Below are 10154 nucleotides of genomic sequence, written 5' to 3'. Positions count from 1 at the left end.
CCTGCGATGCTAAATAGCCTTTCACAGGCCGCTGAGGCAGGTAGAGGTGTGTTCAGCTTCACAGACAGCTTGCGCACAGCTGGGAAGGATTTCCCTAATGCTGCGCTCTCGCGGCTCCTGTCAATCCTATGGTGTGGTGGCTAGCTAACACTTCCTCAGCTCACTAACTCGCTAGCGGTCCACGGGTGTTGGTCTTCGTCACCACCGTCGTTTGTTTCGGGAGTAGCAGGTGCTTCCATTTCTGCTTCCGTCATGAAATCAGTCATCGTAGAGTGGGATTCTACGCTAGCTATAGCATATAGCATCCTGGGTATCACTGGGAATCAAAACACCGCGGCTTTGAGAGCACTTGTTTGCAATTGCGCATTAACGTGATTAACCAATGATTTAACTTGCAAGCTAGGACCACTGATTCGCCAAACCTGCTTGCTTGCAGTCTCTCTTCCACCACAGTCCCCGACGTTGGTCTCATGATTCATTTTGTTTCTAAAGATAGATTTTGATTTTGTAGCGAGTAACGAAGGTTTCAGGGGAAATGTATTGGAGTAAAAGTATCAGTTTTCTTTGCAAAATGTAGTGAAGTAAAAGTAAAAGTCAACAGAAATATATGTAGTAAAGTAAAGTACAGATATCCAAAAAAACGACTTAAGTACAGTAACAAAGTATTTCTACTTCGTTACTATACACCACTGCACACTGGCGTACAGTTTCACATCACTGCAGCAAGGTGAGATGTTAAACCACTGGTGGTGAGCAGAAACAGAAACTCTTTAAATGCAAAGGAGTCATATTAACATATATTTTCTCGGCATCGAGTGTGCAGGCAGACGGCTGGCTCAGGGAGGACGTTAAACTCCTTATGACCATTTATGTTGCTATTATCATTACTGCTCATGCATACAGTTAAATAGGCTACAGCTTAAAAAGTATGTAAAACCAAGTGATTACTGATGAATCGAGATTCGCATAAAACTGCAAGTGGTGCATTACGTTTTATATTCCCTGCTATGTGTGCTGATCACTCACAACAAGTGTAGATGTAAATAGATGAGTGGTGCCCCACTACTGAGCATGTGTCAAACTGAGTGCTCAGTGCAGAGAAAGCAAGAATCATCATTTAACAATCTACCTGAGTCCATCCATCACTTCAAAGAAGGCACATTTTTTTCCCACACCAATGTCATGTTATGTACTGAAAACTGAAAAAGCAACAAAATGTAAGCACCATTATTTCTGAGGAATTCTTTGTATGGACCAAATAAAACAACCTACTCACAAATAAATGATTCATTAGATGAGTTATAAGTGGCAGAGAGGGGCTGTAACAAACTAGAGTCTCACTGCATTGTATTACTTTTTTTGTTTCATTCAAAAGCACAGTGCATGCACAGTGTTGGCAGAGTACAAGCAGCTGTACAGTGTGAGAACAACATGGCTCTTTAATCGGTTATTCATAGCATTCTGCTGCCTCAAGGCCAGTGTATAATGAAGCTGTTATTAGAGCATGTATTCAGCAGTTACGCTCTTGATACACACTACAGGACCAATTAGCAGCAGACAATTCTCTGGGTGCACAGGACCAGGAAATTAAAGCACTTAAAACGTTCAGGCGAGCAAGAGATGCAAATGTGGCTTATTTTCTCATTCCATAATATTCACTACGGAGAGACGCCGGGGTTTATCAGTCGTTTATCACACGTATTACTGAAGAAAACATCCATTTGCTTTCACTATGGAGTTTATTTCTCAATTCTACTTTTTTGTACACATACATCTGCCGCCAAAGTAAAGTCCTTAGTTGTTATAAGTATCTACCAAGGCCTGCATTTGACCACGGGTTCACAAACAACTTTAAGCTTTTTAGCCAATCACAAGTTTAAAATACAAAGTTATGCTAGTTACAAGTTCTTCCTTCAAATTTTCCTCACAAGACACCTAGTAGTAGATTTCGCACAAACATATTCTTAAACCTTTCTAGTTGAAAACCAACACATTCTTACTCCCAACTTCATGGCTACAAAGCTCTAAGTACCCATCTATCATTAGTTTAGGGATGGCATGTCAGTTTCCACATGTTACATGTAGTGTCTTTTCAAAATAAACTTTAAGGTAAGTGAAGGCATCAAAACCACTCAGTTAGGTTTAGGAAAAGAGCGCTGCTGACCTTAACTTGACTGACAAACGAGTCACATGACTAACGGAGTGAGACTGGGTTGCAAATACAGACATGGAATCATGCAAAAAATGTAGACATGGAACAGAATAGACGTTCGCAAAGGCCCGCCCTGATCTTGCATGGCCCACGTATAGTTTACAATGACAGCAGCAGATTTACGACTCTCGGTTCTATCTTTTAATTCAGCTCTGTCGGAATTCAGCTTTGTGCGCTAAAATGACAACTTTGCCAGCAGATTTGATTATAATATAGCTTGCTAGCTAATTAAGCTAACATTGGTGCCATAAGTTGTTGACTTGCTGACTTTTCATACAGGAATCTGTGAAAGGGAAAAATATGGTCTTAAATATGCACTTGATTGTTTGATAGGAAGTCACTTTTGCTCTTGGGATTTTGGATTAATATGGTAAAATATATTCTCTTAACTTTTACTATGAGTCATCAACTGAAGTTTGAACTACTTCTCAAACTCTTATTTGTAATACTGAAGCTCCAGAAATGATATGAGTTATTGTTACCCAGTTCCGTCAGTCTTTAGCCATGTGGACGTCAGGATATTGGAGCTTAACTTGCAGTTTGGGAAATGTTCTCCCATAAGGTTTTGGATGTGAGAGAACATGGGGTAGAAGGGCCTCTGACAAACATTTACAGAGCAGAGCAATTCATTCTTTGTCCTCTCCCCTAATCCACTGGTTGCCATTTGCCTGTCCACAAAAAAGGTCAAAGTGGTCACACATGGACAAAAAACTCCCACTCTGGGAATTTGGTGTCTGACTAATTAAACAACTGATTAGAAAGTGAACAGTAGCTTCTGAAGAAAGAGTCTCTGAAGCCAAATGAAGAAGTTGTGGTCATCTTTCATCTGAACAACAGAATCAGTAGTGTGTATTCTACTCCACTTCTCAAACATTTTATTTTTAATTTAAAGAAAGAGAAAAAGACACTTTTGAAAACGACATTTTCTCTGTCCTAGTATCCTTGCAGCAGTATGAACTACTAATTGTGGTACATTTACAGCTTCCAGGGACCCAGAGAGGACAGGTTTACTGTAGCTGAAGTCAGTGATTAATGTTAGTTTTGCAGCGTCACTGTCAAGAAACAGTCTGACCTAACCAACAGTTTTCAAGTGATATATAAAGAGATTTTATTTCATATTTTGAAAGGTGAAATGCCTTAAAAAAATACAGCATATATTTGTTTCTGATACACTGTTTAAATATCTTTGATTTGACTTGACTTCATTTTGGATTCATCTTTTAGACGGCGGATGTTATTGACCCTCCATGTGTTGATGTCAGAGTTACAGTTTACATTTACAATAATAATCCGACAGTTGGGTTCTCTGAAAGGAGGAGGTATCAATTTAGATATATAATAATTGTACATATATATTATTATTATCATGTTGTTAGTTGGGAGCCTTACCTGAGAGATCACCCTGTTTCCCCTTAAATGTAATCCAAGGACTACATACAAACCTTTAAACATCATAAAGAACCAAAAAAGTGTCATCCAAAATATGGCCAGTGTACAAACAGAGTTTAATTAACCCCTTGGTGATTTAACTCTGTCACAAAATAAATAGTAGATAATGAAGAGAACTTTGTGAAGAAGTGATGTTAGCGAGGGTTCAGTGAGTCGAACATGGTGATACACACTTTAAGTTTGTTTACGTGCAAGCTTTAACTGTAAACTCAGCATAATAGTATAATTCGTGCACATACTGACACAGTACATATAAGTAAGATGACATCTCACCAAAAGACAAAGGGTTGTGGTAGAAGAAAGGACTGATTCCTGCTGGAAGGAGAAGCCTCTGTGTACATCAGGTCCTCGGGTCTCTGAAGGTAATGTGATGTCAGGAGCAGTGCTGAAAGAAGGATTCAGATATTTTACTTAAGTAAAATATGAATATCACACTATGAAAATACTCCACTAAAAGTTATGAGTTAGTTTGACCACCTTTACATTCTGTTTGGTAATTTAGTCTACAACAATGAATCATATTCTAAAGGATCATCATATGTTTGCTCTGTCCTGTGAGAACCACATATCTATAAATAGAGCCCTGTTCTCAGCTTTGTGGCGGTGCATTTTCCAGCTGATCCAAGAGGCTTTGAAAATAGTTTATTTAGCTTAAGGTGTAGGAGAACTTTCTATACCCATAAAGGAACACTTCACCCTTCAGTTTATCACGAGCATTCAAAATCAACATATCTATGAGATACGTGCTTTTCATTGGGATGGGAATGAAAATTGTAACTTGAAACAAAACTAAAGCTGTCAGACAAATGTCTGTCCGTCTGTGTCTTCTGTATTTGTGGCTGTCTAGCCCCATCCTGTGGCCTGCTTTGGTGCTGCCAGGAGCTCTATAATGTTCATGTGATCCCATGTTCTAGTAGTTAAATGTGCATACAAAACTACAAAGTAGTATTGATGACAGAGCTACTGTATTTGATAATATTTTGTCATGCAGCTCCTTCATTTAACTTATCTTTGTATTCTATTTTTCCCCTTACCGTCCCTTTTTTTGCTTTACCCCCGCTGCTGCTGCACTTAATTTTTCAAGTACAATATTATGATATCTCATCCTAACCATAAATACAATGGATAGAGAAGGAGCTAGACAGTGAAGCAGAAAGACAGACAGTCTTCCAGGTGCAGACAGATGGATTAGACCAGCCTGCAGAGATAAAGATGCTGAGGATAAGACAGGAAGTGGAAGTGATAGAGCTATGATCAGCTTATGGTGTTGGTCAAGCACCAACATGACACCAGCAGATGTGACGCCGTTTGAAGCTGCACTACCCGGTGGGTGTCGTGGAAGACAGACAGCCCGTCCTGCCCCAGGGCGAGACTGATTTATAAGGTAGACTGACTGCTCGGTCAGGGCAGGGTGAAGTCCCTCGTTTCAGCACCACACATGTGTGCACACTGAACTGGACTCCAGACTCTGCTGTTTTTTTCTTGTCCAGAAACCTTTCATTGTCCTTTTTTCTTTTTTTCTTTCTACTAGTAATTCTACACTTCATTAAACAATTTCACCGTAGAATAACGGCAGCAGAGACGCCAGTACTTTACCGTTATGTTACGGTGAAGATACTGTAATTTATTCAAATGGTATTTTATTGTTTATTGGATTTTAGTATCTGATAGAAGAATAACTAATTTTAAAATATATACCAGCATGCTACCGTTTATTTACAAAGGTTAATACAATCTGCTACTTTTGCATTTAATTCCCCACAACAACAACAAAAAAGTAGAAAACAGAAAACTTCAAGTTTATTACTTTTCCTCAATCATTTATACAGCTGACTTTGTAAGACAAATGATATCAGGAACATTTGTATTCCAAAATGAAGAGGTACTACATGTTTAGAAGAACAATACATAATTACACACACATTAACACATGTAAACGTGACCTGCATGAACAACATGATAGTGTGAAGGAGAAAGAGAAGAGAAGGAGAGAGAGAGTGAACAGTGAGAGAGCATTTGACTGGCTCACTTCTTCATCCTAACTTTATCTCAGATCAGTTGATCTCCACATGGCTGTGCTGAGAAGGATGACTACCGAAGCTGTGCTGTCCAAAGTCACGTTCAGGAACAGACGGTCACGTCTTGTCATTCAAAAATGATTAGTGGACCATAAACAGTTTGATTAATAAAAATATGCTATCGTCATAGCAGAAACATTAGCCTTTAATCAACAGTACGATGTTGATGGATAGTGACTCACTGCACTTAGAGAAGCGTAATCCGACCACTTCACAGAAAATACTGTATTAAGATGATAAATGACGGTTAAGCGACGGTATTAACTGTTCATTTACATGCAAAGGATGAATATTTTAACTGTATGTTACAGTTATTATGAAATACTGTTAGATATTATTGCAAATCCACTGTCAATTTACAGCAATTTATTACAGTGAGTGCAAATGTTGATAGTTGTTTTCTTTGAAAGGAATTGAAAGTGGAATAATGTCAATCTCGCCCATAATTTCTCACATATTTTTTAGAAAAAGACTAAATTATAATACTGAATACAAGATTTGCTCTCTTTTTTTTGCAGTTTACAGAACTTGGACCTTGACCGGATTTTTTTAAAAATGTTTTCTCCTACTATACTATTGAAGGCACACTGTATGTGCGAGACCCTGTTTGACCACACAGGTCGGAGGGCAAGCTTAGCTATTTCAGCTCTAGAAAAGGTGGAAGTTCAGCTGTAAAACAGCTGCTGTGCAGGTTGTACAGTAGTTAGTAGCAGGAGGAGGCAAAGGTAAAGCCTCTGTTAGGTTTGTTTTTTAAATTGTCACATGTGTTCACAGTTTGCATTCCAGCAGGTTGTTTGTTAAAATATGAAATAATAAGTGTTACGTTCCCCTATTAAGGTCCAGGGGATGATAAATAAACCCAGGGAAAAAGAGTCATGGGCAACGGATGAAGAAACAAAATAGTAATTTATTAACAATAAACTGAAATGCTCACAATGCAACAACTGAAAACTACTTTCTAGAAAGGAAAGCGACACTGATTAACAGCAGTAATAATTCAACTCAAAAGACCACGATATGAAACAAACTAACTGTTTCAACAAACTAACACCAGCACACGTGGTTCGAGCAAAGGAGATCACCAAATCCACAACACATACACAGCTTGAACTCTCTCTCCCGGCCTCTTAACCACCATGGCCCTAATCAGTGATTGAACCCAGCCACCTACGCTCACACACTGCAGCTGCTAGGCAGGGATAAGGGTGGCACCTGAATGGACACTTGGGAGACAGAGCAGAGAGTCAGCAGAGAGCAGACACAACACGGCCCGTGACAACAAAAAAGCAAATACCTCCTCTAAGACCGACATAGTGTGTGTGCTTTTGAACACATGTTGAAGTAACTTTCACAACAGTCATGACCACAGTGTAACAAGCTGACACACAGCATTGACAGACTATCATCATATAAAGTTGTTATGCCAAACATGTCAGCGAACAGTTGCAGATATACAAATCCAGTAGACAAAGAGCACCATTAGCATTAGTTTGGAGTCTTGAATGTGGCCACCAGGCTGCCCTGAGGCCAATATACTCACTCTCCAATTACCTCTAGTTTGGTCTCCACCAACTCCTGTTGGAAACATTAGGCTCTTTGGCTGGTAAATACTCCACTTCGTCCACTAGCTCCTTGATAACGTTGGTGCTCATACGTATGTGTCCAAAAAGCATGTTTGCAGGCATGTCCCTTTAAAAAGAGAAATCTAAGAAACTATCAAATGACAATTAAGAAGAGCTTGTATTCAAAGACTTCAAAGATCTTGAACACAATCGAAGTCGCAAAAATACATGATTTCAAACGGGAGTTTGATCTGACGTGCCTTAGGACACTTCTTTTATAATTCTGCAGAACCGAACACAAAAAGGAAAACCAATGAGAGAAGTAGGGAAAAAGCAGGTTTGGACAGAGGTACATGAGTCAGCTAAAAGGCTGATATTTGCTTGGCTCTAATTGCTTCAGTGGTGCCAACCATCACTGCTGTACCATGAGCGGTTTCAGAAGCGTTACATCTACCATACACCACTCATTTTGAGATGGCGGATGCTGGCAAAACTCTTGGCTGCCTCTCCGTACTTGATTGTTAAGTTTTGTTAAATTTTGCTGTTTAAATGGATCCCAACGCTAAAAACCTGAACGATAAAGTTGAGCTGCTTGTTTGAGGCTAGATATTGCCGTCTACCATCCAATCTACTCAAACATCTTCACTGGATTAGCCACACCAGATCAACCTACTGTCTCCATCTGCCAAAGCTACCTCCGTGCTAGCCCCAGGACTCCCGGGTGTGGTCCACAGCGCTACATCGTCGTCCTGCTACTGGAGCTGTCGGTCTTCCCTGCCTGCCACATCGCTTGCCAACACGAGCGGCCTGCACGAGCACACCTGTTTACCCTGCCGGGATCTCAAGCTCCGGTTCAAGCTCCGGTTCAGTCCCTGACACACTTAAACTGGCTGCTGTCACCCCCATCCTCAAAAAACCTGGACTTGACCCTGACACCATGAGCAATTTCCGTCCCATTTCCAATCTTCCCTTTCTGTCAAAAATACTGGAACACATTGTCGCCACACAACTCAAAGCCCACCTCATCTCCAACGATCTGTTCGAGCCATTTCAATCCGGTTTCCGCTCACAGCACTGTGTGACCAATATTGTGTATTTTATGTTTTTAGTGTATTGCTTTTATATATAATGATTTTAATGTAAAGTGTCTTTGAGTGAATTCCTTCTTGTCCCACATTCCCTTTTCCTCCCCGTCAGCCTCCTGCTGCGAGGGGTTTCTCTCCGTCAAGGTCAGGGCTGTGGTACTTCCCCAAGTCTTCTTGCTGATTTCCCGTCATCTTTAGTTTGAACCCACTGCTGCTGCTGAGATACACACATCGTAAAGGGGTTGGACATCAATATTCTTTAGTCCACATCCTCCTCTCTCTTTTCTCATTTCCTTCTCCCACTCTTTCAAATGTTCTGTCAGCTTGCAGTGTTTGTCATACTGCATGTCTGCCACCTTCTCTTACATTTCCTCCTACAACTTTTCTTCCATGTCCTCTTCACATCTTTCTCCACATTCCTTCCTCACCTCCCCCTGTCCTCCCTTGTCAATGTGCAGAAAGCATTAACCCTTGCTTGGGCTCGGTCCTGGGGCGGTGGAGGGGATTAAATTACCCCAGGAAGTGTAACACTTGTCAGGTCAAGTGTCCAGACTGAAACTTGGTGCTGGGATATTCAAATGAAACTCTCCTACATCTGCCTACAGTTACCTTCCTCCAGACAGACAGACAAGGGAGTGTGTGAATGGGAGCATCTATTCACACAGTCATTAATCTCAAACACTCTTTACATTCATTGACTGTTAATTTATGAATCATTTTGTTGGGAAATCTACAAGTCTAATTCAAGGTTCCATGAAGTCCTGAATCAATCTGAAAATAGAGGCAAATAAAACTCAGATCATATATATATACACAGATTATACACATTAGTGCTGGGCAACGATTACAATTTTTAATCGCATGATTCTGCACAAAATTCAATAATGAATACAAAAGTAGTGTATTGCGCACTTTTATTTTAAAAGTACTGCTATATGAACAAAAGTACAATAACATTTGGTTTGCAAACACTTTAAACAAAAAAGGTTCTTTTTAGCAGCAGTATTCCCTTTACACAGTAGCAGTTATGATAGATATTCAGCCGGTGTTCACAACTTTATCTTCATGTGTAATAGATGCAATTTGAAATATACTTCTTGAAAACTGCAAACTTATCTACGCCATGTTTTTTTCTTTTTTGTTAAATATAGCTAACTGATATGCTTATTATACATTATATTATAGATATTCCAAACGGCACGTTAAAATAAAAACGTTGCCGTTTTCCAGTGTAAAATATTGCCAGGTTGCAGACATTTTACTTCCTTTGGCAGACTTGGCACTCAGCAAACACCTGCCTGATCGCTACTGCACATGTGCAACTCAACTGAGATAAGCGGGAAGCGAGACGACTCCCTCCTTAGCAACTTTGAATCATCGATTTCGGAGGCAGCGATAGTTTTCTCCTGTAGCCGACGAGTGAGCCATCTCACCTCTGCCGTGTGGTTGTTCTTGTTCCTGTGTAGCATAAATGAGGCAATAAATGATATGAGAACGTGATATCGGAGCGTACTTACCTATACGCGATCCGGCGTTTCAGGCTGCATTGGAGGCATTTCTGATTCTAGTTCCAGAACTCTTACTAAAAAAAAAAAAAACTCCAAGCATTAAGCAAAAATTCCAAGTTTTGTTTTTTCACTTTTCATGTTATCACTACTTTGTTTTGCGTCTCTACCACGGTGTCACTTCCCATCAGTCCAAATATGGTCACTTCCCTTCACTGGTTGCAAAAAACAAGCTGGTGACAGCCAAAATCCAAGACGGCGTT

The sequence above is a fragment of the Anarrhichthys ocellatus genome, unplaced genomic scaffold (assembly GCF_004355925.1).
Source record: "Anarrhichthys ocellatus isolate YVR2014 unplaced genomic scaffold, GSC_Weel_1.0 scaffold6, whole genome shotgun sequence".
Taxonomy (NCBI): Eukaryota; Metazoa; Chordata; class Actinopteri; order Perciformes; family Anarhichadidae; genus Anarrhichthys; species Anarrhichthys ocellatus.
Note: the sequence above shows the minus strand (reverse complement) of the source record.